We start from the raw sequence: 14,344 nt of genomic DNA, 5'->3' as shown, positions 1-14,344 counted from the left end.
GTATTTTAAGGCGAAACTGTCAACGGAAAATAGTGTTACAGTAACCGAAAATGAAATCTTAGGTATTTTAGAAAATAAAGTTATAACTAGAAAATATAAATATGATTCAAAAATTAGTTTATCGCTTTCATGTTTATATGAAGTACTTGGCTTAGTCGTAGAGTCGTTCCGGTCGTACTTATCATAGCTACATTCTCTTGTCCGACATTGTCATCATCATTATCATCATAGAAACACTCCCGCTGGAGTAGTCATAGTACTTATCACTTGGTGACGAAATCGGGATCGAAGGCCCCCTTTGGATTCACATTCAAGTACGTTAACCAAGATTATAGGAAGATCCGAGAGTAACGGGCCCACCTCGGGCCGGACGAGGTAGCGTATAGAATTTACCCATATTACGTGTCATAGCGTTACTTGTATGAGTCTTAGGGTAATCGGGTCCCACTTAGGCAAGTTATAGGGGTCTAGAAGGTCTTTTCATCATTTTGCACACTTTTTACTTCAATTCAATTGAACGAGAAGTTGAAAACTTTAGGTGCGGATTCCGGGGATTAGGGTTGTCCCCGAGACTCGTACCCGACTTCTTTTAGTTAAGACATGTCATAGAAAGAAGGGTGAAGCCTTACATACCTCTTTCCTCTCCTTTAGCTATTCCAAATTCACGTCACAATTTCGTCAAAATCTGCGAATTGGTCATTTTTACCAAAACATCCATTAGTATACTTAGAGTCAAAACCTTAAGGAAACATTTTGCTACCGAAATTTCGGCAGCATTTCCTCTGTAAATATACCATCCTCGACATTCAATTTAGTCAAATTCTCATCAAACACAATCCGGGAATTCAAACCCGGCCAAACTATCAACATAATTCAACAATCGCACTAACAATTCACATATTTCCTTCAATATACATAATCTCCCAATTATCAATACTTCACCAAAGTTATCAACCCTTTATTTGCGATATAACACTTACAACACAACGACTAAGATATTAATTACAACTCGCTCATTATTCTTTCACAACTCACCAATATGCACGACTATACATTAAGTATACACGGCCACATACACACCACACACTACACGGCCATATCATGCACACACAACTACATTCTATCCAATTTCATTCAACTTCCATTTTCCACATATCATTTACAACCATAACAACAATTACCATACTAAGTAAAATTAATTCACCACACCTTTCCATAGCCTACACCATTCGGCCAACACACCCCATATACATATTTTCATGAATTTTCATATTTTCTATACTTTACAACAATAACCAACACACAACATATCACAACACAACACACAACACACACACCCGGCTACACATATAATATACACCACACGGCCACCACCTCTATATTCATGTTCTTCATGAATTCCATTCATTTTCATACACTACAACATGGACAAGCCTCCATAACAAAAAAAAAAGATTAAACCTTACCTTTTTCCTCAATTCTCCACTCGACTAGAATCCACAACTTGTATGAATATGTGTTTTTCTTGCTTCAATAACCACTCCACTTTGTTAATCACCCTTAGATTGGTTGGAAATGATTTTTGGAGAAATATTTAATCAACGTTTCTTGGAAAATTTTTCTATGGCCGAAAGCCTCCAAGGCTTTTGCTCTCAATTCTTTTTTTTCTTCTTTCTTGAAAGTTCTTGAATAATGTTAAGTGATAAGCCTCCCTTAATTTATTTATTCACTTGGATTAAATCAAGACATGGGCTTGGGCCAATTTTTGCTTGCCATGGCCGGTTGGGCCTGAATTTTGTCTTAAAAAAATGTTTCAAGCCCACTTGAATTTTTAGCTAGTTTATGTAATTCATGAAGCAATTTTCCAACTTCCAAATTTGCCCTTCGCCTTTCTCCATATTTCCACTTCAAAATTTTTTATAAACAACTTGTAGAGCAAACAAGATCAAAATTATAATCTTGCTCTTAATCTCCCGCAATTACCTTAAATTATCCGAATGCGAAAAATGCGGGATATAACATCCTCCCCCCCTTTAGAACATTAGTCCTCGAATGTTAAACTGGCCTCATAACATAGTATAGTACTTCGGGGAGGTCTCCCTTGTAGATACCTCATGTCACTTAGCATGTCCATCTTCGGAGCTTAGGTTGCTCTTTTTGCGATCTTCACAGTTGTAATTCCTCCTTCGTGGCGTCTGCCGCGTCTATCCCCTCACTAGACATGTCCCCGTATACCGCCATATTAGGGATTCCTTGCCTTAGCTAGTGTGGACTCAATATTGGCCTCACCCTGTGACATTTGTACTTTTCTCCTTCGTTCCCAAAGCTTTCCGTTGTCACAACTTCCCTTATTCTGTTAGTCTAGTCCGGCTCGGCCTAGGTGACTCGTGTGGGGTTTCTAACCACTTCCCACACCCCAATTTACTCTGGGCTACCTACTCTTACACTCGTCTCTTGTTTCCGCATCTATGAAATTTTCAGCATATTTCCCAGGGGATCACCCATCATGGAATTACTCGCACCTGAGCACGCTTAACCTTGGAGCTTTGACGCATTTCAGTGTCCCGGTATTAGCATTTTTACTTCCGCTTCCCCGTTTTACCTATATCACATAAAATGGGGCAAGTTGGGGTCTCGACAATATTTGAACGCACTCATAGCGCGTATTTCTCTTTTAATGACTATTTTAGCTTTCGTGATCACAAATATTCACTTTTTTACCTGTGCGGGTGGCTACCCTTCACTCAAATTTCTAAATTCTTGGTATGTTCGACAATACAAAGGGCAGGGTAGGATAAGGTAGAATCTGAATCAATTAATACACATGTCATAGAAAATGCCGAAAAAGTACCTGTGGCCGCGTCTGCGGGAGGCTCAGGGTCCTGTCGTCCTGTCAGTGCATATAGGCGGTGCGGAGGACCAGCTAAACTGGGTGCCCCTCCTCTACCTCGGCCGCGGTCCGCTGGGGCCTGAGAAATCTGTCCACGAGGGCGCACGGTCGACGATGAACCGATCGCTGAGCCGGCTGGCTGAGTTTGGCCTCCTCCGTCCTTTAGTGGGCAATCACGTACAAAATGGCCAGTCTGACCACAGGCAAAACAACCACCGGTGTCTAGGTAGCACTGCCCAGAGTGTAGCTTGCCACACCGAGCACATCGTGGTGGGGGAAGCCCCGTCCTGCTAGAATCGGCTCTGTACTGGAGTCTTGAAGCCTTAGAGCCTTGTCCTGTTCCTGAATTGGTAGGTTGGTCAAATCCCCATTCCGTAAATTGAGGAGGTGCACTGGCCGCTGTTTGGCCCGAATACCCAGATTGCTCTTGTGCCTGACCCCTCTATACTCGCTCCTACCCCTGGAAAATCTGCCTCTTTTTCTGGAACCCCTATCTGGATAGCTCTTCTCTCTCCGTGTCTGATACTGCTCTTCCAGATTTTGGGAGTGGGCCTGGATGCGGGTAATAGTCATCCCGTCCTGGAGTGAGGCCGTCAAACACTCCTTAACCAAATGTGGCCCTAGCCCACTTACAAACCGGTGCAAATGGTCTCCCCTATCAGCTATCAGGGCAGGGGCATACCTGGCTAGCGAGTTGAAACGAAGGTTGTATTCCCGAACACTCATATTTCCCTGTCTAAGGTTCAGGAACATGTCGGCTCGAGCCCGTCGAACCTCTGGTGGTAGGAAATGTCGTAGAAATGCCTCCGTAAACTCCTGCCAGACCGGGGGAGGGGCATTTACTCCCCTAGAGGATATCCAACTTTTATACCACAATACTGCTACATCCCGCAACCTGTACGATGCCAATTCTACTGACTCTGTATCTGAAGCATGCATTATCCCCAGAGTCCTCAGCATTTCATCTATAAAGCTCTGCGGGTCTTCCTCTGGTTTTGACCCATAAAACTCTGGCGGCTTCAGGGTAATGAAGTCACGGGCTCTTGCACTTACCGCCCTATATCCCGGATCTGCATCTCGCCGCTGAGCCTATGTGGCGACTAACTGGGTCAGTAACTGGATGGCCTCTGCCACTTGCTGGCCCGGAACTGCTGGCGGCGGAACCGGAGGTGCGGGGGCTGGAGCTGGAGCTGGAGCTCTTCCCTGCTCTGTCGGTGCAGGGGGAGCAGGAAAAGTCTGAGGGGGAGCTTCATTATGAGATTCTCCTTCTTCTAGCTCCCGCTCGACTCTGCTGCCCGCCACCCTCTTGGCTTTCTCGGCCGTCGTAGCCTTTCTCTTCGGCGGCATTACTGAAACCATAGCATAGGATTAGGAAAGGAATGTGGAAGCCTGATAGCATAGCTCTATCGCACGATCTTAGGACACAAAGAAGGTCATATTTCCTAAACGCCCTGTATCCTCCTCTCTATAAGTATGGCGAGCTACACACCCATAGACAAGACTCTACTAGACACGGCTCGTAGACAAACCCTAGGACCGAACTGCTCTGATACCACTTCTGTCACGACCCGACTAGGGGCCGTGACGAGAACCCGATACTTGTACCGAGCACCCCTTCGCTATCCTGTATGAACAGTGGCACATTTTTTTTTCATTAACATTAGCAGTGAACTTTCTAATATCGCGTTACACCGGGACGCGAACCATTCAAAATACAACACGTTTAACTGTACATAGCTGACTGTGTATATCTGTCTACGAGCCTCTAGACATAGTACATTTATACATAGGAAGGGCCGAGTACTGTCGCGCCCAAAAATACATACACAAAATAGTACCGATGATATAAGGCTCCGGAACAACTGGAGCGCTGCCCAATGCTGCAGATAGAGCCCTAGAAACCCGGTCCGTATACCTGGTAACCTGCGCGGCATGAACGCAGCGTCCACAAGAATGGACGTCAGTACGAATAATGTACCGAGTATGTAAGGCATGGAAAACAATGAAAGCAGTAACATAGAGTACAATCAATAATAATATCACGGAGCCATAGGGTGTATAACGAGGCAAGACGTAACCTGTACATAGGAAGGCCCCTCTTTAGGCCGGCTGTCATGTAGGCTTGTCTTTTCATCTTTGAAACGTTTCTTTTCATGGGCACAGGGGTCAACATTTTTATATTTCTTATTCTCGTGTGCAGAAAACAGTACATTTCAATAACGGTATCTTTCATTCACATTTACAGGCGCCGAATACATCGGCTCTCCCAACCCTCTCCCCAACGGTGACCCAACACATTACATTACATATGTATCATACATCATATATATATGTATACAGTCGCCGCGTACGGCTCTTCCCATATCCTGCGTCCGGGCATCCCGCATCCAGGATGGAATCCAGCTGAATCAGGTGGTCATATAACAGTGGCCCTTCCCTTTTTCCCCACATACACGTACATTTACTAATCCCTTATGCATATACATGTCTTATATACAGTTACTTTGTCATATATATATACATACCCATACACGTATACCCGTTATATATATATATGTCATATAAGCGCACAAGAGAGCCAAGGAAAATCATGTATCCATCGGGGTGACATAAGGTCGCTGACCTCCGATTACATTACGGAATGCTAGTGATAGCTTTGTCTCACCTTGAAGGAACAAGTATTTTAAGGCGAAACTGTCAACGGAAAATAGTGTTACAGTAACCGAAAATGAAATCTTAGGTATTTTAGAAAATAAAGTTATAACTAGAAAATATAAATATGATTCAAAAATTAGTTTATCGCTTTCATGTTTATATGAAGTACTTGGCTTAGTCGTAGAGTCGTTCCGGTCGTACTTATCATAGCTACATTCTCTTGTCCGACATTGTCATCATCATTATCATCATAGAAACACTCCCGCTGGAGTAGTCATAGTACTTATCACTTGGTGACGAAATCGGGATCGAAGGCCCCCTTTGGATTCACATTCAAGTACGTTAACCAAGATTATAGGAAGATCCGAGAGTAACGGGCCCACCTCGGGCCGGACGAGGTAGCGTATACAATTTACCCATATTACGTGTCATAGCGTTACTTGTATGAGTCTTAGGGTAATCGGGTCCCACTTAGGCAAGTTATAGGGGTCTAGAAGGTCTTTTCATCATTTTGCACACTTTTTACTTCAATTCAATTGAACGAGAAGTTGAAAACTTTAGGTGCGGATTCCGGGGATTAGGGTTGTCCCCGAGACTCGTACCCGACTTCTTTTAGTTAAGACATGCCATAGAAAGAAGGGTGAAGCCTTACATACCTCTTTCCGCTCCTTTAGCTATTCCAAATTCACGTCACAATTTCGTCAAAATCTGCGAATTGGTCATTTTTACCAAAACTTCCATTAGTATACTTAGAGTCAAAACCTTAAGGAAAGATTTTGCTACCGAAATTTCGGCAGCATTTCCTCTGTAAATATACCATCTTCGACATTCAATTTAGTCAAATTCTCATCAAACACAATCCGAGAATTCAAACCCGGCCAAACTATCAACATAATTCAACAATCGCACTAACAATTCACATATTTCCTTCAATATACATAATCTCCCAATTATCAATACTTCACCAAAGTTATCAACCTTTTATTTGCGATATAACATTTACAACACAACGACTAAGATATTAATTACAACTCGCTCATTATTCTTTCACAACTCACCAATATGCACGACTATACATTAAGTATGCACGGCCACATACACACCACACACTACACGGCCATATCATGCACATACAACTACATTCTATCCGATTTCATTCAACTTCCATTTTCCACATACCATTTACAACCATAACAACAATTACCATACTAAGTAAAATTAATTCACCACACCTTTCCATAGCCTACACCATTCGGCCAACACACCCCATATACATATTTTCATGAATTTTCATATTTTCTATACTTTACAACAATAACCAACACACAACATATCACAACACAACACACAACACACAACACACACACCCGGCTACACATATAATATACACCACACGGCCACCACCTCTATATTCATGTTCTTCATGAATTCCATTCATTTTCATACACTACAACATGGACAAGCCTCCATAACAAAAAAAAAGATTAAACCTTACCTTTTTCCTCAATTCTCCACTTGACTAGAATCCACAACTTGTATGAATATGTGTTTTTCTTGCTTCAACAACCACTCCACTTTGTTAATCACCCTTAGATTGGTAGGAAATGATTTTTGGAGAAATTTTTTATCAACTTTTCTTGGAAAATTTTTCTATGGCCGAAAGCCTCCAAGGCTTTTGCTCTCAATTCTTTTTTTTCTTCTTTCTTGAAAGTTCTTGAATAATGTTAAGTGATAAGCCTCCCTTAATTTATTTATTCACTTGGATTAAATCAAGACATGGCTTGGGCCAATTTTTGCTTGCCATGGCCGGTTGGGCCTCAATTTTGTCTTAAAAAAAATGTTTCAAGCCCACTTGAATTTTTAGCTAGTTTATGTAATTCATGAAGCAATTTTCCAACTTCCAAATTTTCCCTTCGCCTTTCTCCATATTTCCACTTCAAAATTTTTTATAAACAACTTGTACACCAAACAAGATCAAAATTATAATCTTGCTCTTAATCTCCCGCAATTACCTTAAATTATCCGAATGCGAAAAATGCGGGATATAACATCCTCCCCCCCTTTAGAACATTCGTCCCCGAATGTTAAACTGGCCTCATAACATAGTATAGTACTTCGGGGACGTCTCCCTTGTAGATACCTCATGTCACTTAGCATGTCCATCTTCGGAGCATAGGTTGCTCTTTTTGCGATCTTCACAGTTGTAATTCCTCCTTCGTGGCGTCTGCCGCGTCTATCCCCTCACTAGACATGTCCCCGTATACCGCCATATGAGGGATTCCTTGCCTTAGCTAGTGTGGACTCAATATTGGCCTCACCCTGTGACATTTGTACTTTTCTCCTTCGTTCCCAAAGCTTTCCGTTGTCACGACTTCCCTTATTTTGTTAGTCTAGTCCGGCTCGGCCTAGGTGACTCGTGTGTGGTTTCTAACCATTTCCCACACCCCAATTTACTCTGGGCTACCTACTCTTACACTGGTCTCTTGTTTCCGCATCTATGAAATTTTCAGCATATTTCCCAGGGGGTCACCCATCATGGAATTACTCCAACCTGAGCACGCTTAACCTTGGAACTTTGATGCATTTCAGTGTCCCGGTATTAGCATTTTTACTTTCGCTTCCCCGTTTTACCTATATCACATAAAATGGGGCAAGTTGGGGTCTCGGCAATATTCGAACGCACTCATAACGCGTATTTCTCTTTTAATGACTATTTTAGCTTTCGTGATCACAAATATTCACTTTTTTACCTGTGCGGGTGGCTACCCTTCACTCAAATTTCCAAATTCTTGGTATGTTCGACAATACAAAGGGCAGGGTAGGATAAGGTAGAATCTGAATCAATTAATACACATATCATTGAAAATGCCGAAAAAGTACCTGTGGCCGCGTCTGCGGGAGGCTCAGGGTCCTGTCGTCCTGTCAGTGCATATAGGCGGTGCGGAGGACCAGCTAAACTGGGTGCCCCTCCTCTACCTCGGCCGCGGCCCGCTAGGGCCTGAGAAATCTGTCCACGAGGGCGCACGGTCGACGATGAACCAATCGCTGAGCCGGCTGGCTGAGTTTGGCCTCCTCCGTCCTTTAGTGGGCAATCACGTACAAAATGGCCAGTCCGACCACAGGCAAAACAACCACCGGTGTCTAGGTAGCACTGCCCAGAGTGTGACTTGCCACACCGAGCACATCGTGGTGGGGGAAGCCCCGTCCTGCTAGAATCGGCTCTGTACTGGAGTCTTGAAGCCTTAGAGCCTTGTCCTGTTCCTGAATTGGTAGGTTGGTCAAATCCCCATTCCGCAAATTGAGGAGGTGCACTGGCCGCTGTTTGGCCCGAATACCCAGATTGCTCTTGTGCCTGCCCCCCTCTATACTCGCTCCTACCCCTGGAAAATCTGCCTCTTTTTCTGGAACCCCTATCTGGATAGCTCTCCTCTCTCCGTGTCTGATGCTGCTCTTCCAGATTTTGGGCGTGGGCCTGGATGCGGGTAATAGTCATCCCGTCCTGGAGTGAGGCCGTCAAACACTCCTTAACCAAATGTGGCCCTAGCCCACTTACAAACCGGTGCAAATGGTCTCCCCTATCAGCTATCAGGGCGGGGGCATACCTGGCTAGCGAGTTGAAACGAAGGTTGTATTCCCGAACACTCATATTTCCCTGTCTAAGGTTCAGGAACATGTCGGCTCGAGCCCGTCGAACCTCTGGTGGTAGGAAATGTCGTAGAAATGCCTCCGTAAACTCCTGCCAGACCGGGGGAGGGGCATTTACTCCCCTAGAGGATATCCAACTGTTATACCACAATACTGCTACATCCCGCACCCTGTACGATGCCAATTCTACTGACTCTGTATCTGAAGCATGCATTATCCCCAGAGTCCTCAGCATTTCATCTATAAAGCTCTGCGGGTCTTCCTCTGGTTTTGACCCATAAAACTCTGGCGGCTTCAGGGTAATGAAGTCACGGGCTCTTGCACTTACCGCCCTATCTCCCGGATCTGCATCTCGCCGCTGAGCCTATGTGGCGACTAACTGGGTCAGTAACTGGATGGCCTCTGCCACTTGCTGGCCCGGAACTGCTGGCGGCGGAACCGGAGGTGCGGGGGCTGGAGCTGGAGCTGCAGCTCTTCCCTGCTCTGTCGGTGTAGGGGGAGCAGGAAAATTCTGAGGGGGAGCTTCATTATGAGATTCTCCTTCTTCTAGCTCCCGCTCGACTCTGCTGCCCGCCACCTTCTTGGCTTTCTCGGCCGTCGTAGCTTTTCTCTTCGGCGGCATTACTGAAACCATAGCATAGGATTAGGAAAGGAATGTGGAAGCCTGATAGCATAGCTCTATCGCACGATCTTAGGACACAAAGAAGGTCATATTTCCTAAACGCCCTGTATCCTCCTCTCTATAAGTATGGCGCGCTACACACCCATAGACAAGACTCTACTAGACACGGCTCGTAGACAAACCCTAGGACCGAACTGCTCTGATACCACTTCTGTCACCACCCGACTAGGGGCCGTGACGAGAACCCGATACTTGTACCGAGCACCCCTTCGCTATCCTGTATGAACAGTGGCACATTTTTTTTCATTAACATTAGCAGTGAACTTTCTAATATCGCGTTACACCGGGACTCGAACCATTCAAAATACAACACGTTTAACTGTACATAGCTGACTGTGTATATCTGTCTACGAGCCTCTAGACATAGTACATTTATACATAGGAAGGGCCGAGTACTGTCGCGCCCAAAAATACATACACAAAATAGTACCGATGATATAAGGCTCCGGAACAACTGGAGCGCTGCCCAATGCTGCAGATAGAGCCCTAGAAACCCGGTCCGTATACCTGCTAACCTGCGCGGCATGAACGCAGCGTCCACAAGAATGGACGTCAGTACGAATAATGTACCGAGTATGTAAGGCATGGAAAACAATGAAAGCAGTAACATAGAGTACAATCAATAATAATATCACGGAGCCATAGGGTGTATAACGAGGCAAGACGTAACCTGTACATAGGAAGGCCCCTCTTTAGGCCGGCTGTCATGTAGGCTTTTCTTTTCATCTTTGAAACGTTTCTTTTCATGGGCACAGGGGTCAACATTTTTATATTTCTTATTCTCGTGTGCAGAAAACAGTACATTTCAATAACGGTATCTTTCATTCACATTTACAGGCGCCGAATACATCGGCTCTCCCAACCCCCTCCCCAACGGTGACCCAACGCATTACATTACATATGTATCATACATCATATATATATGTATACAGTCGCCGCGTACGGCTCTTCCCATATCCTGCGTCCGGGCATCCCGCATCCAGGATGGAATCCAGCTGAATCAGGTGGTCATATAACAGTGGCCCTTCCCTTTTTCCCCACATACACGTACATTTACTCATCCCTTATGCATATACATGTCTTATATACAGTTACTTTGTCATATATATATACATACCCATACACGTATACCCGTTTTATATATATATGTCATATAAGCGCACAAGAGAGCCAAGGAAAATCATGTATCCATCGGGGTGACATAAGGTCGGTGACCTCCGATTACATTACGGAATGCTAGTGATAGCTTTGTCTCACCTTGAAGGAACAAGTATTTTAAGGCGAAACTGTCAACGGAAAATAGTGTTACAGTAACCGAAAATGAAATCTTAGGTATTTTAGAAAATAAAGTTATAACTAGAAAATATAAATATGATTCAAAAATTAGTTTATCGCTTTCATGTTTATATGAAGTACTTGGCTTAGTCGTAGAGTCGTTCCGGTCGTACTTATCATAGCTACATTCTCTTGTCCGATATTGTCATCATCATTATCATCATAGAAACACTCCCGCTGGAGTAGTCATAGTACTTATCACTTGGTGACGAAATCGGGATCGAAGGCCCCCTTTGGATTCACATTCAAGTACGTTAACCAAGATTATAGGAAGATCCGAGAGTAACGGGCCCACCTCAGGCCGGACGAGGTAGCGTATACAATTTACCCATATTACGTGTCATAGCGTTACTTGTATGAGTCTTAGGGTAATCGGGTCCAACTTAGGCAAGTTATAGGGGTCTAGAAGGTCTTTTCATCATTTTGCACACTTTTTACTTCAATTCAATTGAACGAGAAGTTGAAAACTTTAGGTGCGGATTCCGGGGATTAGGGTTTTCCCCGAGACTCGTACCCGACTTCTTTTAGTTAAGACATGCCATAGAAAGAAGGGTGAAGCCTTACATACCTCTTTCCGCTCCTTTAGCTATTCCAAATTCACGTCACAATTTCGTCAAAATCTGCGAATTGGTCATTTTTACCAAAACTTCCATTAGTATACTTAGAGTCAAAACCTTAAGGAAACATTTTGCTACCGAAATTTCGGCAGCATTTCCTCTGTAAATATACCATCCTCGACATTCAATTTAGTCAAATTCTCATCAAACACAATCCGGGAATTCAAACCCGGCCAAACTATCAACATAATTCAACAATCGCACTAACAATTCACATATTTCCTTCAATATACATAATCTCCCAATTATCAATACTTCACCAAAGTTATCAACCCTTTATTTGCGATATAACATTTACAACAAAACGACTAAGATATTAATTACAACTCCCTCATTATTCTTTCACAACTCACCAATATGCACGACTATACATTAAGTATGCACGGCCACATACACACCACACACTACACGGCCATATCATGCACACACAACTACATTCTATCCGATTTCATTCAACTTCCATTTTCCACATACCATTTACAACCATAACAACAATTACCATACTAAGTAAAATTAATTCACCACACCTTTCCATAGCCTACACCATTCGGCCAACACACTCCATATACATATTTTCATGAATTTTCATATTTTCTATACTTTACAACAATAACCAACACACAACATATCACAACACAACACACAACACACAACACACACACCCGGCTACACATATAATATACACCACACGGCCACCACCTCTATATTCATGTTCTTCATGAATTCCATTCATTTTCATACACTACAACATGGACAAGCCTCCATAACAAAAAAAAAGATTAAACCTTACCTTTTTCCTCAATTCTCCACTTGACTAGAATCCACAACTTGTATGAATATGTGTTTTTCTTGCTTCAATAACCACTCCACTTTGTTAATCACCCTTACATTGGTAGGAAATGATTTTTGGAGAAATTTTTTATCAACTTTTCTTGGAAAATTTTTCTATGGCCGAAAGCCTCCAAGGCTTTTGCTCTCAATTCTTTTTTTTCTTCTTTCTTGAAAGTTCTTGAATAATGTTAAGTGATAAGCCTCCCTTAATTTATTTATTCACTTGGATTAAATCAAGACATGGGCTTGGGCCAATTTTTGCTTGCCATGGCCGGTTGGGCCTCAATTTTGTCTTAAAAAAAATGTTTCAAGCCCACTTGAATTTTTAGCTAGTTTATGTAATTCATGAAGCAATTTTCCAACTTCCAAATTTTCCCTTCGCCTTTCTCCATATTTCCACTTCAAATTTTTTTATAAACAACTTGTACACCAAACAAGATCAAAATTATAATCTTGCTCTTAATCTCCCGCAATTACCTTAAATTATCCGAATGCGAAAAATGCGGGATATAACATCCTCCCCCCCTTTAGAACATTCGTCCTCGAATGTTAAACTGGCCTCATAACATAGTATAGTACTTCGGGGACGTCTCCCTTGTAGATACCTCATGTCACTTAGCATGTCCATCTTCGGAGCATAGGTTGCTCTCTTTGCGATCTTCACAGTTGTAATTCCTCCTTCGTGGCGTCTGCCGCGTCTATCCCCTCACTAGACATGTCCCCGTATACCGCCATATTAGGGATTCCTTGCCTTAGCTAGTGTGGACTCAATATTGGCCTCACCCTGTGACATTTGTACTTTTCTCCTTCATTCCCAAAGCTTTCCGTTGTCACGACTTCCCTTATTCTGTTAGTCTAGTCCGGCTCGGCCTAGGTGACTCGTGTGTGGTTTCTAACCACTTCCCACACCCCAATTTACTCTGGGCTACCTACTCTTACACTGGTCTCTTGTTTCCGCATCTATGAAATTTTCAGCATATTTCCCAGGGGGTCACCCATCATGGAATTACTCCCACCTGAGCACGCTTAACCTTGGAACTTTGATGCATTTCAGTGTCCCGGTATTAGCATTTTTACTTTCGCTTCCCCGTTTTACCTATATCACATAAAATGGGGCAAGTTGGGGTTTCGGCAATATTTGAACGCACTCATAACGCGTATTTCTCTTTTAATGACTATTTTAGCTTTCGTGATCACAAATATTCACTTTTTTACCTGTGCGGGTGGCTACCCTTCACTCAAATTTCCAAATTCTTGGTATGTTCGACAATACAAAGGGCAGGGTAGGATAAGGTAGAATCTGAATCAATTAATACACATATCATAGAAAATGCCGAAAAAGTACCTGTGGCCGCGTCTGCGGGAGGCTCAGGGTCCTGTCGTCCTGTCAGTGCATTTAACTGTACATAGCTGACTGTGTATATCTGTCTACGAGCCTCTAGGCATAGTACATTTATACATAGGAAGGGCCGAGTACTGTCGTGCCCGAAAATACATACACAAAATAGTACCGATGATATAAGGCTCCGGAACAACTGGAGTGCTGCCCAATGCTGCAGATAGAGCCCTAGAAACCCGGTCCGTATACCTGCTAACCTGCGCGGCATGAACGCAGCGTCCACAAGAAGGGACGTCAGTACGAATAATGTACCGAGTATGTAAGGCATGGAAAACAGTGCAAGCAGTAAC

This window comes from Lycium barbarum, chromosome 1 (genome assembly GCF_019175385.1).
Source record: "Lycium barbarum isolate Lr01 chromosome 1, ASM1917538v2, whole genome shotgun sequence".
In the NCBI taxonomy this organism is placed as follows: Eukaryota; Viridiplantae; Streptophyta; class Magnoliopsida; order Solanales; family Solanaceae; genus Lycium; species Lycium barbarum.
The sequence above is the reverse complement of the archived record's forward strand: the minus strand, read 5'-3'. Positions refer to the sequence as shown.